This window comes from Meleagris gallopavo, chromosome 24 (assembly GCF_000146605.3).
Source record: "Meleagris gallopavo isolate NT-WF06-2002-E0010 breed Aviagen turkey brand Nicholas breeding stock chromosome 24, Turkey_5.1, whole genome shotgun sequence".
Classification (NCBI taxonomy): Eukaryota; Metazoa; Chordata; class Aves; order Galliformes; family Phasianidae; genus Meleagris; species Meleagris gallopavo.
Genome location: NC_015034.2, coordinates 3,498,392 through 3,511,550, shown reverse-complemented (window position 1 = coordinate 3,511,550; position 13,159 = coordinate 3,498,392). Strand labels below are relative to the sequence as shown.

The 13,159-nt window shown below is 38.1% G+C and overlaps 1 protein-coding gene across 2 annotated transcripts in view; it reads left to right on the top strand.

Annotated features, from left to right (window-relative positions):
- LRRTM4 (leucine rich repeat transmembrane neuronal 4) overlaps positions 1-13,159 on the top strand; it is a 235,090-nt gene that overhangs the window by 18,573 nt on the left and 203,358 nt on the right. The gene's annotated exons all lie outside the window — the stretch shown is intronic.

Below are 13,159 nucleotides of genomic sequence, written 5' to 3'. Positions count from 1 at the left end.
TTTTTTTCCCCTCAAGCACATTGAAGTTCCTTCATTTTATAAATAATTTCTATTGCGTGTAGATCACCTTCAATAGGTCTAATCCTTCTCCTAGAGTCAGAGCCTTTGCAATGTTTGAACATCATCACGATAAAAAATCTTCTCCTTATTTTTAAGCATCTTTTGCTTTATTTCAGTTTCTGCCCATCCTCTTTTGTCTTGTTTTTGGGCAGCATGAAGACCTGCCTCTGTTGCCCTCTGCTTTCCATTGGGGACTGAGGCACATGGGTGTGATTATCCTGGGTCTTTTCTTCTTGAGGCTCTCTGTGTCTCCTTGCTTCATAGAATCATTAAGGTTGGAAAAGACCTCTAAGATCCCCAAGTCCAACCTCAACCCATCCCCATCGTGCCTACTGACCGTGCCCTCAAAGGTGCCACGTCTCCACATTTCTTAGTCCACCTTCACAAACAGTGTAAGTGTTTGCATTACAAACTTGATGGCAAAGTGAGTGTTTTTTGTACATCACTTTAGAATGTAAAATAGGTAACGAAATACTCAAGCTGATCTGGTTCTGCTAGTGAGCATCCAGCTAGGACATGCGTAGCATCACTTCATGTGCTCCCAATCCTGGAGGATGTTTGTTATGAATGCAAATAAAGAATTTGGGCTTTTTGGATCATTAACAAGAAGTTGTCTTGTCTGGCTGTGAAGTGTTTGATTCAAAACCTCATGATTCAATTCCCAAAGATGACAGTCACCAGATTAACCTGAGAGGCATGTTATGACTCTGAAGTTACTCCTTGCTTTACCGCTGTGGACATTTCCTGAGGGTTTTTGTCAGTCTATCCCTTATTGTTGTTGGGATTAAAAAAAAAAATGTTAAAAGAGTCCAGCAAATATCTTTTTACCACCATTTAATGTGCTTGGTTCCTAAACAATTGCAATTGATTTTGTTTGGTCTTGCAAACACAAATTATCCCATAATCATCTTAGCCTTGCAGCCATGCTTACATTGACTTGTTTGTGTTTTAGAGAGAGAAAATGCAGATATTGTCATGAAAATAAGAAAGGTTAGAAGCAAATAAAAGGTGGTGGGATTTTTTTCATTTTCCTAATTGGCAGGATGCGCGCTCACTTCAATTAATTTTCATCCTTACAGCATATTTAGTACAATGCAAGGAGTGAGGTAAATTTCAGAATTAAATAAATGACCTTTATTTTTGCTTCTGCTTGTGGTTTCTGCTAAATGGTTATTTCAGGGTTCATCAGTGACAATCTCTTAGACTGTGTGATTGCTGCTTCTACTCAAAATGAGTGTACACAGCAGAATACTAAAGGGACAGTATTTTTTTCAACTACAGTACATTTCTCTACAAGCAGAGCTTTGTGGTTCAGTGCAATCAAAGTCCTGGAGGATGAAAACATACAGACAATTACCCACCATTTTTGAATAACAGCATTTCCTTTGACAACCATTTAGATAAAGGGGTGTGTGCGTTAGTGGTACTTTTAAAACTCTTTTTTTTTGTTAATACGCTTTACTTTTCAAATGTCCTTATCTCCAGTTTTTCTGTACTCGTTAGCTTTGTAAATGATTTGGATTTCTTCTAACAGAATAGCAAAGGTAGTAAAACCTATCACATAGTGAAAGCCTACCAGCAGATACTGATGTTTTAAATGGGACCTGTATCCAAGCAGCTATCCAAACCCCAAATTGCCTAAAATAGGAAAAACTGGTAGGGTTGAATCAATAGGGGATCTTGCTGTGAGCTACAGATATATAGCACATACCCTTTTATTTGTTTCATACAGTTACAGTTCTCTAAGCAGGCTTTACCAGAAGGCACAATAATAAAAGAAACACAAATAACCGCAGGCTCCCGAAAAATGATCCTGTTTGTGACGCAGCATTTGCTGCTATGGTGGCATGGGTTATGATGGCACAGCCAGAGAACCATCATGCCACGTGGAGAACAAGCCCAGCTTTGTGCCTATGCCATTAGCATGGGGAGAAATACTGCAAAGCCTGCAGGGCAATAAGCAGAGCTATTTCAAACAAAGTGAGTTTTTTTCACAGCTTTTGGTTTTTTGAAGACAGTGGGATTATCCTGAGCTGCTCCAGCTTTACTCCAATATAATATATGCCAGAACATGGCCTGAGCTGTCTCCAAATGCATTCTGCGTGTGATAGGAGCATTCAGAACTTCAGAATAGTGGTTTTGTAAATCAGTCATCAATTTTATTTTATGTTCTGTTCTGTAAACATCAAACAGACTACTGTAGGACTTCAATCATATGTAAGTTCAAAACCAAGTTGGATTCGGTGATCCTTATGGGTCCCTTTCAACATGGGATGTTCTATGAACTGCTTCATTAAGTCTTTCTACTGTCCAGGCTATTTAGTTAGCTTCGGGTAGAGCAGTCTGAGGAGAAGTTTATTGATGCTGGAATTTGGTGCTTCTTTAACATAATGCTCTGAAAGGGTGTCAAGTAGTGTTTTCCTTATGACTAACACAAATGTCCAGTTGCTTCTGTGTCCTCTTTTCCAGGAGCAGGTAGGAGCAACTCCTTTAGGACAAGATGAATTGAGCACTGCAGTAGGTAAAGGATGCTCCTCACCACGAGGAAATAATCCCCCAAGCATACATTAATAAAAAAACTGATGTATGTAAAAAGATTTTGCCCCTTTTTCATAATACTTGAGTATTGCCTTGCTCCTTCTTAATTTGAAGACATTGATAATCACTGTAAAGTTTCATGATTATTTTTAATCTTGATTCGTAGGTTAATGAGATCCTGTGGCAATAAATTTCACTAGTTAGTAGTGTTAAATAAGGAGGGATATGAAAGATACATTTCCACAACCTGCTGAATGGTATTTTCTCAGATGAATCCCTTAGTTCTGATGGGAATTTCTATTTTTTGGAAGAATGTTTTCTTCTTTTTCCCACAATTCTTCTCTTATTTCACTCTCCTGCAAAATGTATTAACATATGATTTTTTAAAATCTTACCATGTTTCTGATCATTCATTTCCTACTTTTATGTGATAGGAACAAAACTATCTGTTTACATTTCCTCTTTTTGGTTTGTGTACATTATCAGCTCCTTGAACAACGCTGTCTTTTAATCTTTCTGCAGAGCAACTTGTCCCCTTGCCCATGACAGTGACTTCTAAATGCCACTGCAACGCAAACAAGAAATAATACTATACTCAGATAAATAATAATGTGCTCTGCAGCTGGTGTGCTTTCATACCTCAGTGCAGCTTTGCATTGAGCTGAAGCCTCAAGGCTGTGCTGGAGTCAGCGAACAAAGTGAATAGCATGGTTCTTCTATAGGCAGGATAATTTCATGTAGGACACCCGTAAGTGCTGCGAATGCAAGCAAATTAGTGATGTTAGTGCCATTTAGTGCCACATGCTTGTTAACTTTGATCAGCAGTTACACCTGCCGTGGTGACATCGGTAGGTAGGAAGAGAAAGAGATCAGAAAATTTTCATGCTACGGAACCCTTCAGCTGTCGTTCCGCTCCGTTGTATGAGAGGGGGAGAGAAGCTAATGATGCAGCAAAAATGACCACCAGCAGCTGCTGGATCCCACTGGCTTCCACAAAGGCTTTCAGAAGAGGACAGCTACAGGCTGCCTTTCTCAACCTTTCCCGCCATAACCAATGAATGAGAAAGGAAATTATCTTTGGTCAGATTCCAAAGGCTTAGAAGAAACAGGTTTCATACTGTGGCTGGTACTCAGGAGCGCAGATGTGGGGGAAAGTTAATGGATGCCTTCACTGGGGTGGAAATTGGTCTTTTGCAAATTTTCCTTAGTAGCATGCCTCTTCCTCGTGTTCTAGGGACAGTTCCATAAACTGTCTGCAGTGTGAATGTGCTCCTGAGGCTTATTCAGAATTTCAGTGTACAGTTAGGTGGAGGCCAGTGTTTTTCTTCTGTTCATCTCAGTGAGAAAGCAACCTGGTGCTAATGCCTAAGGGTTTTATAGTTGGTCCAAGTCCCTATAGTAGGCATCTAAGCCATGAATCTTCTCACTGGATTGAAATCTCCCCATGAGGAACATAAAAAGGGCAGTGAGGGAGGCAGTTTAAGAAAGCTTTCTGAATTCCCAAAGAGATGAAAGCCATAGCAAGGATTAATGTTTTTGGTGTTCCAGATTGTGTATGTCAGATGGAATCGAAACTATTAAAAAAAATCCTATTTGGGGGAGACTTAGTATTTTGAGTACACTTGAATAAAGATCCAATAAAATACTCAATTAAAATCATTTGGAATTTTTCACTTAAATGAGAATTAATTAACCGTGCATTGTTTGTGAGGAATTCAGCTGTAATTTATTCACCTGTTGTCATTTGAAGAATGAAGCTTACTGAGTGCTGAGAGCTTTCTGTTTACGTTTCGGGTTCCAGTTTTCGGTACTGCATGTTGGAATGAATTTTGATCCTGATTTACAGAGTTACTTCCTTGCTGAAAAAGCTGACTGATGCCTGGTAGAATTATATGCAAGCACTAAGGTATGTATCTGATTCACCCTTACAGTTGCTTAGTTTCCTTTCACAGAGCGATGGATGTGGGAAGAGACCTCTAGTTGTCAGTATTCTAACCTCTTCAAAGCATTTCATCTAAATCAGGTTACTTCAGCTCTGTCCAGCCTAACTGTGAGTATTTGTGATTGTAGAGGTTCTACAAACTCTGTAAGCAACATCCTGTGATGGCATTTCCTGTGCTTATTGCCTCTATCACTGTACGTCTGTTTAGCTGGTAAGTTGTCTACTTTCTCAGCTGTGAATATGGCACCACACGTACAACTAAGGAAACGGTTTTGCTAATTGTATTTAGTGCACAAAAATAGGCAAATGCTTTCATGACAAGCTGGGATCAGGCTAGAAGAACATTCAGGAATTCAGAAATAGTTTTATCGAGCACTGTTTTAATGTACCAGCCAACTAGCAGTGGTCATGGATTGTTGACAATTAAATGCTTAGTAGATGAAGAGTTGAGGATGAGAACTTGAATGTATACTTTTCCATCAATAATTCACAGGACATTAGAGTCTCAATGTCAGAAGTTTTACCTCTGTACAGGATGGCAGAATATTAATGAACTTGCTCCAGCCATTACACTCTAATTGCTAATTTATTCATAGTTTACTAGCAGTGGGGAGAGAGGGGAAAAGAAAAACCCAAGGTCTGAATTTAGTAGCCCTTGAAATAAAAATATATGCTAGCTTTAATTGCAGAATTTGATTTCTGATTCATATATATATTTCACCTATTGTGAAATGAGACCAGATTAAAAGAAGTGAAGTGAATGCAGCAAAGATTAATTGACTTGAAGTAAACCTTATCACCGAATCATTCCTCTGGAACTGAACGTTAACAAAAGTAAGGCGATTGTGTCCAAGATGATGTAGTGAAACATGCTCTCATTTCCCTAAAAACATACCCTGATTTCATAGCATTTAATCCTATGATTTGATGGTTATTACTGGCTGGTTCACATGTCTCTGTACAGAAGATTTACTCTCACAAAAATGCCCACCATGAGTTGAAATGCATAAATGAGGCAATGATATGATGCTGGTCCATTATGCTAACTGCTGTATAAGCAGGAAAACAAAGTGTGGTGGCTCCTTGTATGCCGTTGTTGGTCTGTTCTGAGAAAGTTTTACTAGTTACAAAGCCATGAGTAAAGGACGTGCTTGCTTTTTGTTTGCTTGTTTAAATCAGTTTAACTGTGCTAGCATACCTCTGTCCTCAGAGAGACCAGGTGTTACCTTACTGGATTGTGACAACTTTTCATAGTACCTGAATCCAGGAGATTCAGGAGTCTTCGTGGGTTAGAAACTGCAGAAGCAGGTTTGGATTGGATTGAGTGCATCATGTCACTCAAGTACCAAAGAGTGGATGACTTTAAAGAGCTGAGCTGTATGCACATCCCCTCTCTGTCTGTCTCTGTCCTCCTGCATCTGCTACTGTGCCCACCCCAATACTGTTTTCCAGGACACTCTCCTAAAATAATTCAGGAAGGCATGGTCCAATTTCCATCGTGTTCTTAAATGGCACTCGTTTTCAGATACATTTCAAAACTCAATATAGATGTCTTAGAAATCATTAAATCGTGCCCCCATAATTACTGTTTTTGCTTGCGAAGTATCTCGAAAAAAGTTGTGTTTTGAAAGGCTTGCTAATTAACTTTATACAGATGTCTGCAGTCATCCTCATTTCAGTGGCATTGTACAAAGCACGTTAGGCAAAATCTGATGCGCAATCTAGTTTGTGAAATACATACACCCATTTACATCCACAGACTCCTTTTCATCTGTGCACCTAGTGCGCTTCAAATGTGAACACATCTGTCTCATTCAAAATGTGCCAGAACATAGAGTATTTGTACACATTTTTAGCCTCTAGAATTTGCAAGCTCATTTTAAGAGAAGATATTTTAAGATATTTACATGAAATCCAGACAGGCGAATTGGAAGTGTCAGTAAATTCCATTGGGGATAATGTTAAGTAGTTTGAACAAGTGTCTGCTGGGGTAGTGGTGTAGTTGGGACAGAAGAGGATAAAGCTTGCGGCATTACAGGAAGATGACAAGATCCCAAATGTCTGTGCAAGATCTTAAATGAGCAGGCTTTGTGAAATGATATTCTGTATTGAGAGCGTGAACAGAACTTTCCCTTCATCCTCTGTGTGCTGGGAAACAAAACATCTGGAAGCATGTGATGAATCCATGACAAGATCCTCTACCCAGTTATCTTCTTGGGGTTTAAAATGTGGAATGGGGATCCCTTCAAGCAATGGATAGTCTGACGGATAAGAGCACTTCTTCACATTGAATCAGCAAACAGCTGGGAAGAAATTTGCTTAAAGCTACAATTCCTATTAATGTGGACATGACTTGTCCCAATAACAATCTCTTAATGAAGTGCATAGTCAGTTCTGTGTTGAATAATTGTCCAGCTGGAATAGTCTCTTATTCGTGTTATTTTAATTAAATTTATTTCTGCCTCAGTAGTGCTTGGGAATTGCATTGACACAGCCTTTCATAGGAGGTCACTGGTTTGAGTCCAGACTGCTTCAATTCCAGCTAGGGTTGACTAGTGGTAGTGTGATGCTGAGTATGGAAATTAGTTGGCCATCCTCCGTCAGAGTCTAGGTGATAAATGCATGTGTTGCAAAAGCATCATCACAACTGAAACTACTGTAAGTGGTTTCATTGAGCTCTTCACCAGCTCTTGGAGGTGAAATGGTCTTCCAAGCTCTCATTTTCTGAAATGAAGAATGTTGGTGGACAATATGGAAGTTCATTTTGTGGCTAGCTAATTGTGATGCTGCTGGGTAGAGAAAAATATATATATTGATACCTTGCTAATTTAGTGCTTTTTAGATATAAAAAGAAGACAAAAAATAAGTACGTGGTAATTCCTTAGTCTCTTCTTAGCATTAGGAAAACCACAAAGAGATTACCAAGAAGCCTCTTTCCTTATCTCCAGCTTTCCCAACCCCTCTGTTCTTGTCTTTGAGTTGTTTCTTGGAATTTGCACTTCTTCAGATTGATAGTGTTGTAAGTTTTCTCCTTGCTACACAAAAGCACTTTGCTGTGCTTAAGCAGTTTCCATGTGCTGTGTATAGAAGAGGAATGTAGAATGAAAATTACACCTTTAGAGGGAAACTGATCGTATTTCATATTAAGACTATAGTTGAATGTAATTTATGCAAGGCTAACAAATGCTTAATAGCAATTGCATGCATGGTTTGTAGGTGTTAGAGATGGTTAAAGCATCATTATAAATCATATGTAAGACAGCAGCTGCCAATTATGAGAGTATTAACACATGTAGCAATATTGTATTAACCCTTCATAAACTCCCCAAAGTAGTAGCTCCTATAAAGGAAACTCTTTTTTAGACTGAGCTTAGAAATAAAGCGAGTAGAACTAGGCAAAGAAGGGAAGATTATTCAGATGGCAATAAGAAGTCTTGATGAGATGTTTATTCCGCAGATGATAAATGACTTCATTCAATTACATTAATATATATTTTATATATATATACATATATATATATATATTTTTTAAAGTCATCAGAAAGAAAATCTGCAGATTAATTCAGACTTCAAGGAAGCAGAGTAGACTCTGAGACTGATAATGTAATTGCACAGAAGTTTTGTTTGGAGTGCACAGATGACTCAAAGGCTTTGCACTTGCAATCAGAAGGTCCTACTCTTACTTGCTCCTCTCCACCTTTTCAAGTTTTTCTCTGGAGCACTGTGTTAATCGATCAGGTTCTTGTGTTTGAAAAGTTCTTGCCATCCTCTCCAGCCTTCCTCTTCTACTCCATTGGAACAAAGAAACAAAAAATCCCTCTGAAAAATCCACGGGAGTATGAAAGCAAGCACTCTGGGACATAAAATGCATTCTGTTACAATGGTATGGATATGTTTAGTAAATCTTGTCTTCATTTCAAAATTGTCACTGCTTCCGTTCCTGAATGCCAACCTTGAAACATTTTCCCACTTTTGGAACGTGACCATACATTAATGCAATAACCTACTATCGCAAAGCTCAGATGTTTCCATCTTTAATGGCATCAGAGATAAAGGCAAGTGACTTCTTAGCCTCTTGATGATTCCAAAGATTAACCAAATTGTAGGACTTCAAATTTATTAACAGTTGCCGGATTTGAATTACTTTTATTCAATTAACTAACTCGAGGATCGTTTTCAATGGAAATGATGACCTTAAACACAGTCACTGTGGAAAGGAGGAATGAGACGTGGGTAAATGACATATTATTACATGCTTTAGCCTCATCTTGAATGTAGTAAGTGGCATCTAAGCAGAGAAGTATTTTACTAACAAGGATTATGGGGTTTTAGATACCTTCCAGACAGTTCTTTGATATACATTATATATAATGTAATATAATATAACATATAATGTGATTTGGTGCCTCCCTGACCAATAAATCAGGCTGAGAGAGGTGAATGGCTTCTGCAGTAGATACTCCAGCCTTGATCCAAGTCACCTCTCAAGGATCTGCTCACATTTAAAAACGTTGGGATTTTCTGACACTTTTAGGGGCCTTAAAACGTGAGATGCCTTCAGAGATTCGGGCCATTACTCTCTTTCACAGTCTCATCTCTGTAGATAGGCAGGGTTCTTTCCAGAAAATATAGACAAGATTGGCAGGTGCCAAATGAAGGGGGAATGGGAACGGTGAGTGAATATAAATGCCGAAGATTATCCATCTGATAGATAAAGCCTCAGGATTTAGCTAAACAGAAATTTACTTCGGTACTAACAGATGTCCAGATGTCCTTTGGGATGAATTCATTTATTTAAATCCTATCTGTTTTAATGAAACCCTTTTTAAAAGCTGGAATGAAACTCCGACTTCAGTGCCCACTCATATGTCTGCTAAAGCCCAGCTACTTGACAAAGGTGGTCCAACAAATATGCTTCAGAGGGTTACCCAGTCATTGGCCAATGCTTTGGTGTTGCCTTTAGTAGTCAAGAGCTTAGCAACTGCGTGTTCCTCCCTTCCACTGGCACTGCTGTTTTCTTTACCCACTGAATATCTTATCTGGTAATCCTCAGAGCAGTTTAATTTTGCTCAATTGGCTGCAGTTATGAGAAACTGTAGGGGAAATCTTAGCGTGCTTAACGGAGTGTTGCAATATATTATGAAGAAATAGAGAAATGTGATTAAAAGTTGATTTTCACAGGTAGGATTATTTTTGGCTTCTTATACCTAAATTATAGTGGTATCGCAATAATAACAGTGATACTTTTGCTGTCAATCACAGGCAGTTAATGGGGAATACTTTTAAAGAAAATATATGTTTTTTTTCTTTCCATTTTTAAAACTTAAAATGTAGGCTGTTTCCTGTTGATAGTTTTCAAGAAATATTATGTCTGAAAAATCAAAACCTGGCTAGTTTTAACAGCAGTGTACTACAAACTGCTTAAATAAAAGAGAACTTTGGAGTGTTTGCAAAATTTTGTGCTTGGCATCTGAGGATGTGGGTATTTTCCAACCAATGTAGGAATTATTTTTTCAAAACTGGATTTTATTTATTTTTTTTTTTGAAGCTTCTGTGGGAGACCTGAATTTAAAAAATACACAAACAAACAAAAAAAAACCTGAACAACTTTTGTAACTCAAATGAAATTTAATCAGAGGTCAGCAACAGGGCAAAACCACACAGTACTCATCACCAAGATGCACTGATACTAAGTGCTTCGGTGGGGAGGATGTTTCATCTAGCCAAGGTTTTACAGCATGGTAAAGTCATTGTGAAGATTCCACTGAAAAGGAAAGAGTTGAGGATGTCCATCTATCTCAGTTCCTTTTCTTTTCTGAAGTCTGTCCCAATATTAAAGTTTCACGTTCTAGTTTCCTGCTGTCTGCTAAGGACGAGCTTCTACATACTCTTAGAAAGCATTTTGTTTTCTGTTTTGTACAGTGGGCTACATATCCACTTACCATGGATGGTGGTCAAACTGTCATAATTCCAACCATCATTCATTTTCAGTCTCTCAAGCATCTTCAGTATCTTCTGGTTTTATCATCCTGCCTGCAAATTCCAATCTGATGTGATCCTGTAAATGGTTAGAAGTACAAACAGAGGAACTGGCGTTTGGGTAGAAAAATATGACTTCCTTTGAGGAGGAGTTCTGTTCTGGTTAATGTTAGATTATGACATTTCTGCACTGTTGGGCTGCCTGTTTATTTTTGGATTGGGTTTCCTAAGGCTATTGACTGCTTCAAAAGCAATTAACGCTGAGATTAGACATTTGTCATTAATCAGATAAATTTATAAATAAAAATACTTATTGGATGCCTGAGAAAAAAAATAATTAAATAAGACCTTAATTAAATGAAGAGGAAGTGCATGTTGCTGAATATGATATATGTTGTGAGAATGCTGGTTTGGAAAAAGCCTTGAGGGCATCTAAAATGTGGGCTTATGTAGGGTCCAGCTTGGCTCTTAAGCGCTTGAACAGCAAAAATTTGGAGAGTGTTCTTTTCATGAATTTTATAGAAAGCCAAACTGGATGACTGTAATTGTTCTTTTTGTGCCTGAAATCTCTAAATCTGGCTGAGAAGTCTAAATGATTTCGTGAAGCCTTGAAAATGCGACTTGAATGTAACCGAGTGGCTGAGTAGATCAAGGGGAAATAAAATGTACTGTTTGCTGCCTGAGCTTTGTAAGCTTGGATCTGGCAGTACATGGACAGGCCAAAACACTTCTTGTGTTTGTTTATTCCTCTTATGTCTTTCTATTATGCAGGAACAATGTAAACCTTGCAGGTCTCTGTACACAGTAAAAAAGAAATTGCCCAAAGAGCATTAGCTCCCTTCCTTTTTATAGTCATTCTACAACTCATATTACTAGGAAAACTTATTTAGGGCTGTAAATTCCCATAAACTGGACAGCTGGTTTTCTAGGAGAGTGTAGCTGGGAGTTCCTTTTCCTTATAGGCAGGTGCTGAGGGCTGTTGGTGTTGGTGCACTTGAGAATGTTGGTGTACCATGTAAAGATAATTGATTATTAATTATTAAGCATTTGGGCATGGAAACAAAATGGAAAGCTGAATGGAAAGCTCAAAGCCAACATTCTAAGCATACCTGACAAATATGTATATAAAATTACAGCTGTTAGTATTGATCAGAAACATAACAAGACAAATGGAGTTTCGTTATCATGGAAGAGATACTATAGATCCCATAGCACACAAACTTATTAGTATGGATAATTTATCTAGGTGAGTCGTGGTCAGGTGGCAGGAGACTGTGCCAGCTGGATGAGGATCAACCAAGCACTTAGAACATTTCAGGTTTCTCTTAGCTGTGTGTATCTCATTCCACTCACCACTCTAAAGAAATGGAATAAAACCACAAACACGAAATTCATCTTCCTTTATTCTGTGAGCTTTTTTTTTATTTTTATTTTTATTTTATACCTGTTAAACTTATTTAAATTGATTGCAAATTTCCTGTTTGTTTTTTTTTTCCTTTGGCCATTTTTTGTTGGGGCAGAAGACAATATAATATTTCTTTTATTAAAGAAAGAAGCAATGAAACAAAACCTACCAACCAAACCGAAAAAAATAACCAACCCTATGCTTTTGAGTGAAAGCTTGCTCAGTTAGAAATGAAAGATTTCTGTCTTAGAATGCATGATATTTTCAGTTATGGCATCAGAAGATCTTCATGAAAGTAAAATTCGTTAGAACTTTTTGTAGGAATGAGGTTTTTTGGAGTCTCAGTGAGTGCATAGCAGCAGGGCAGCTTATGGCAATGCTGCTTCAGCTCATGTAGGATCAAAGGATCCAGGAATCCGGGAAAAGGCATCCCCTGCAAATCTATATGGTGTCTGTAGACATCACTCTGCTCGGTTCATTCTGAGATCTGGCAGAGTTTCAAATGGACTCTTCCTGGAGAACCATCAACACAAGGTTATAATAGCTGCACACTTCAGCTTTTACCTTTATTAGGAAATTGTATCATGAATAAATATGAATGCTGGCTAAAACGGTACTGGCTATAATGCAGACGTAGCTAATACAGACATGGAAGAAGTACTTTCAACATCATTTATGATAATTAAGCACTGAATCTTGTTTGAGGAAGGTGTGAGTACTGCTAGCCAATTCAGAGTAAAAATAGTGATTAATTATATTTTCCTTATGCAAATCTGTCTCTGGCCAGTACAGGTTGCAGTCTGGATGGAGGTATAGGAAAGGGGGAAATTGGCTTCTAGGCATGTTCTTGTGCATTTATTTGTTTTTAAATGGAGGTGAAGTGGCCTGGAGTTTTATGCAGTTTTCATTTTTGTCATATTGGTGTGGAACAAATCCTGGCAGAAACCTGAAGTGGAATGAGGTGTTAAATTGTAAGGGGGCAATACTTAAAAAAACACTTAAGAAAACAGGAATAACATAGGATCACTCAATGAAAATCAACAGCAAACACTTTGAACATATTTATCATCTAAATAAAAGATTTGAGCTGGGAATTGCTTTTAAAATACCTGATGTTTGCGTAGCACAGGGAGAAGGGAGCAGCTGGGCAGACAGCACAGCTAAATAAGCTTTAGGAACTGATGGATCCATTCTATGATAAATGACAGTTTTCTTTTTTTCTTTCTTTTTTTTTT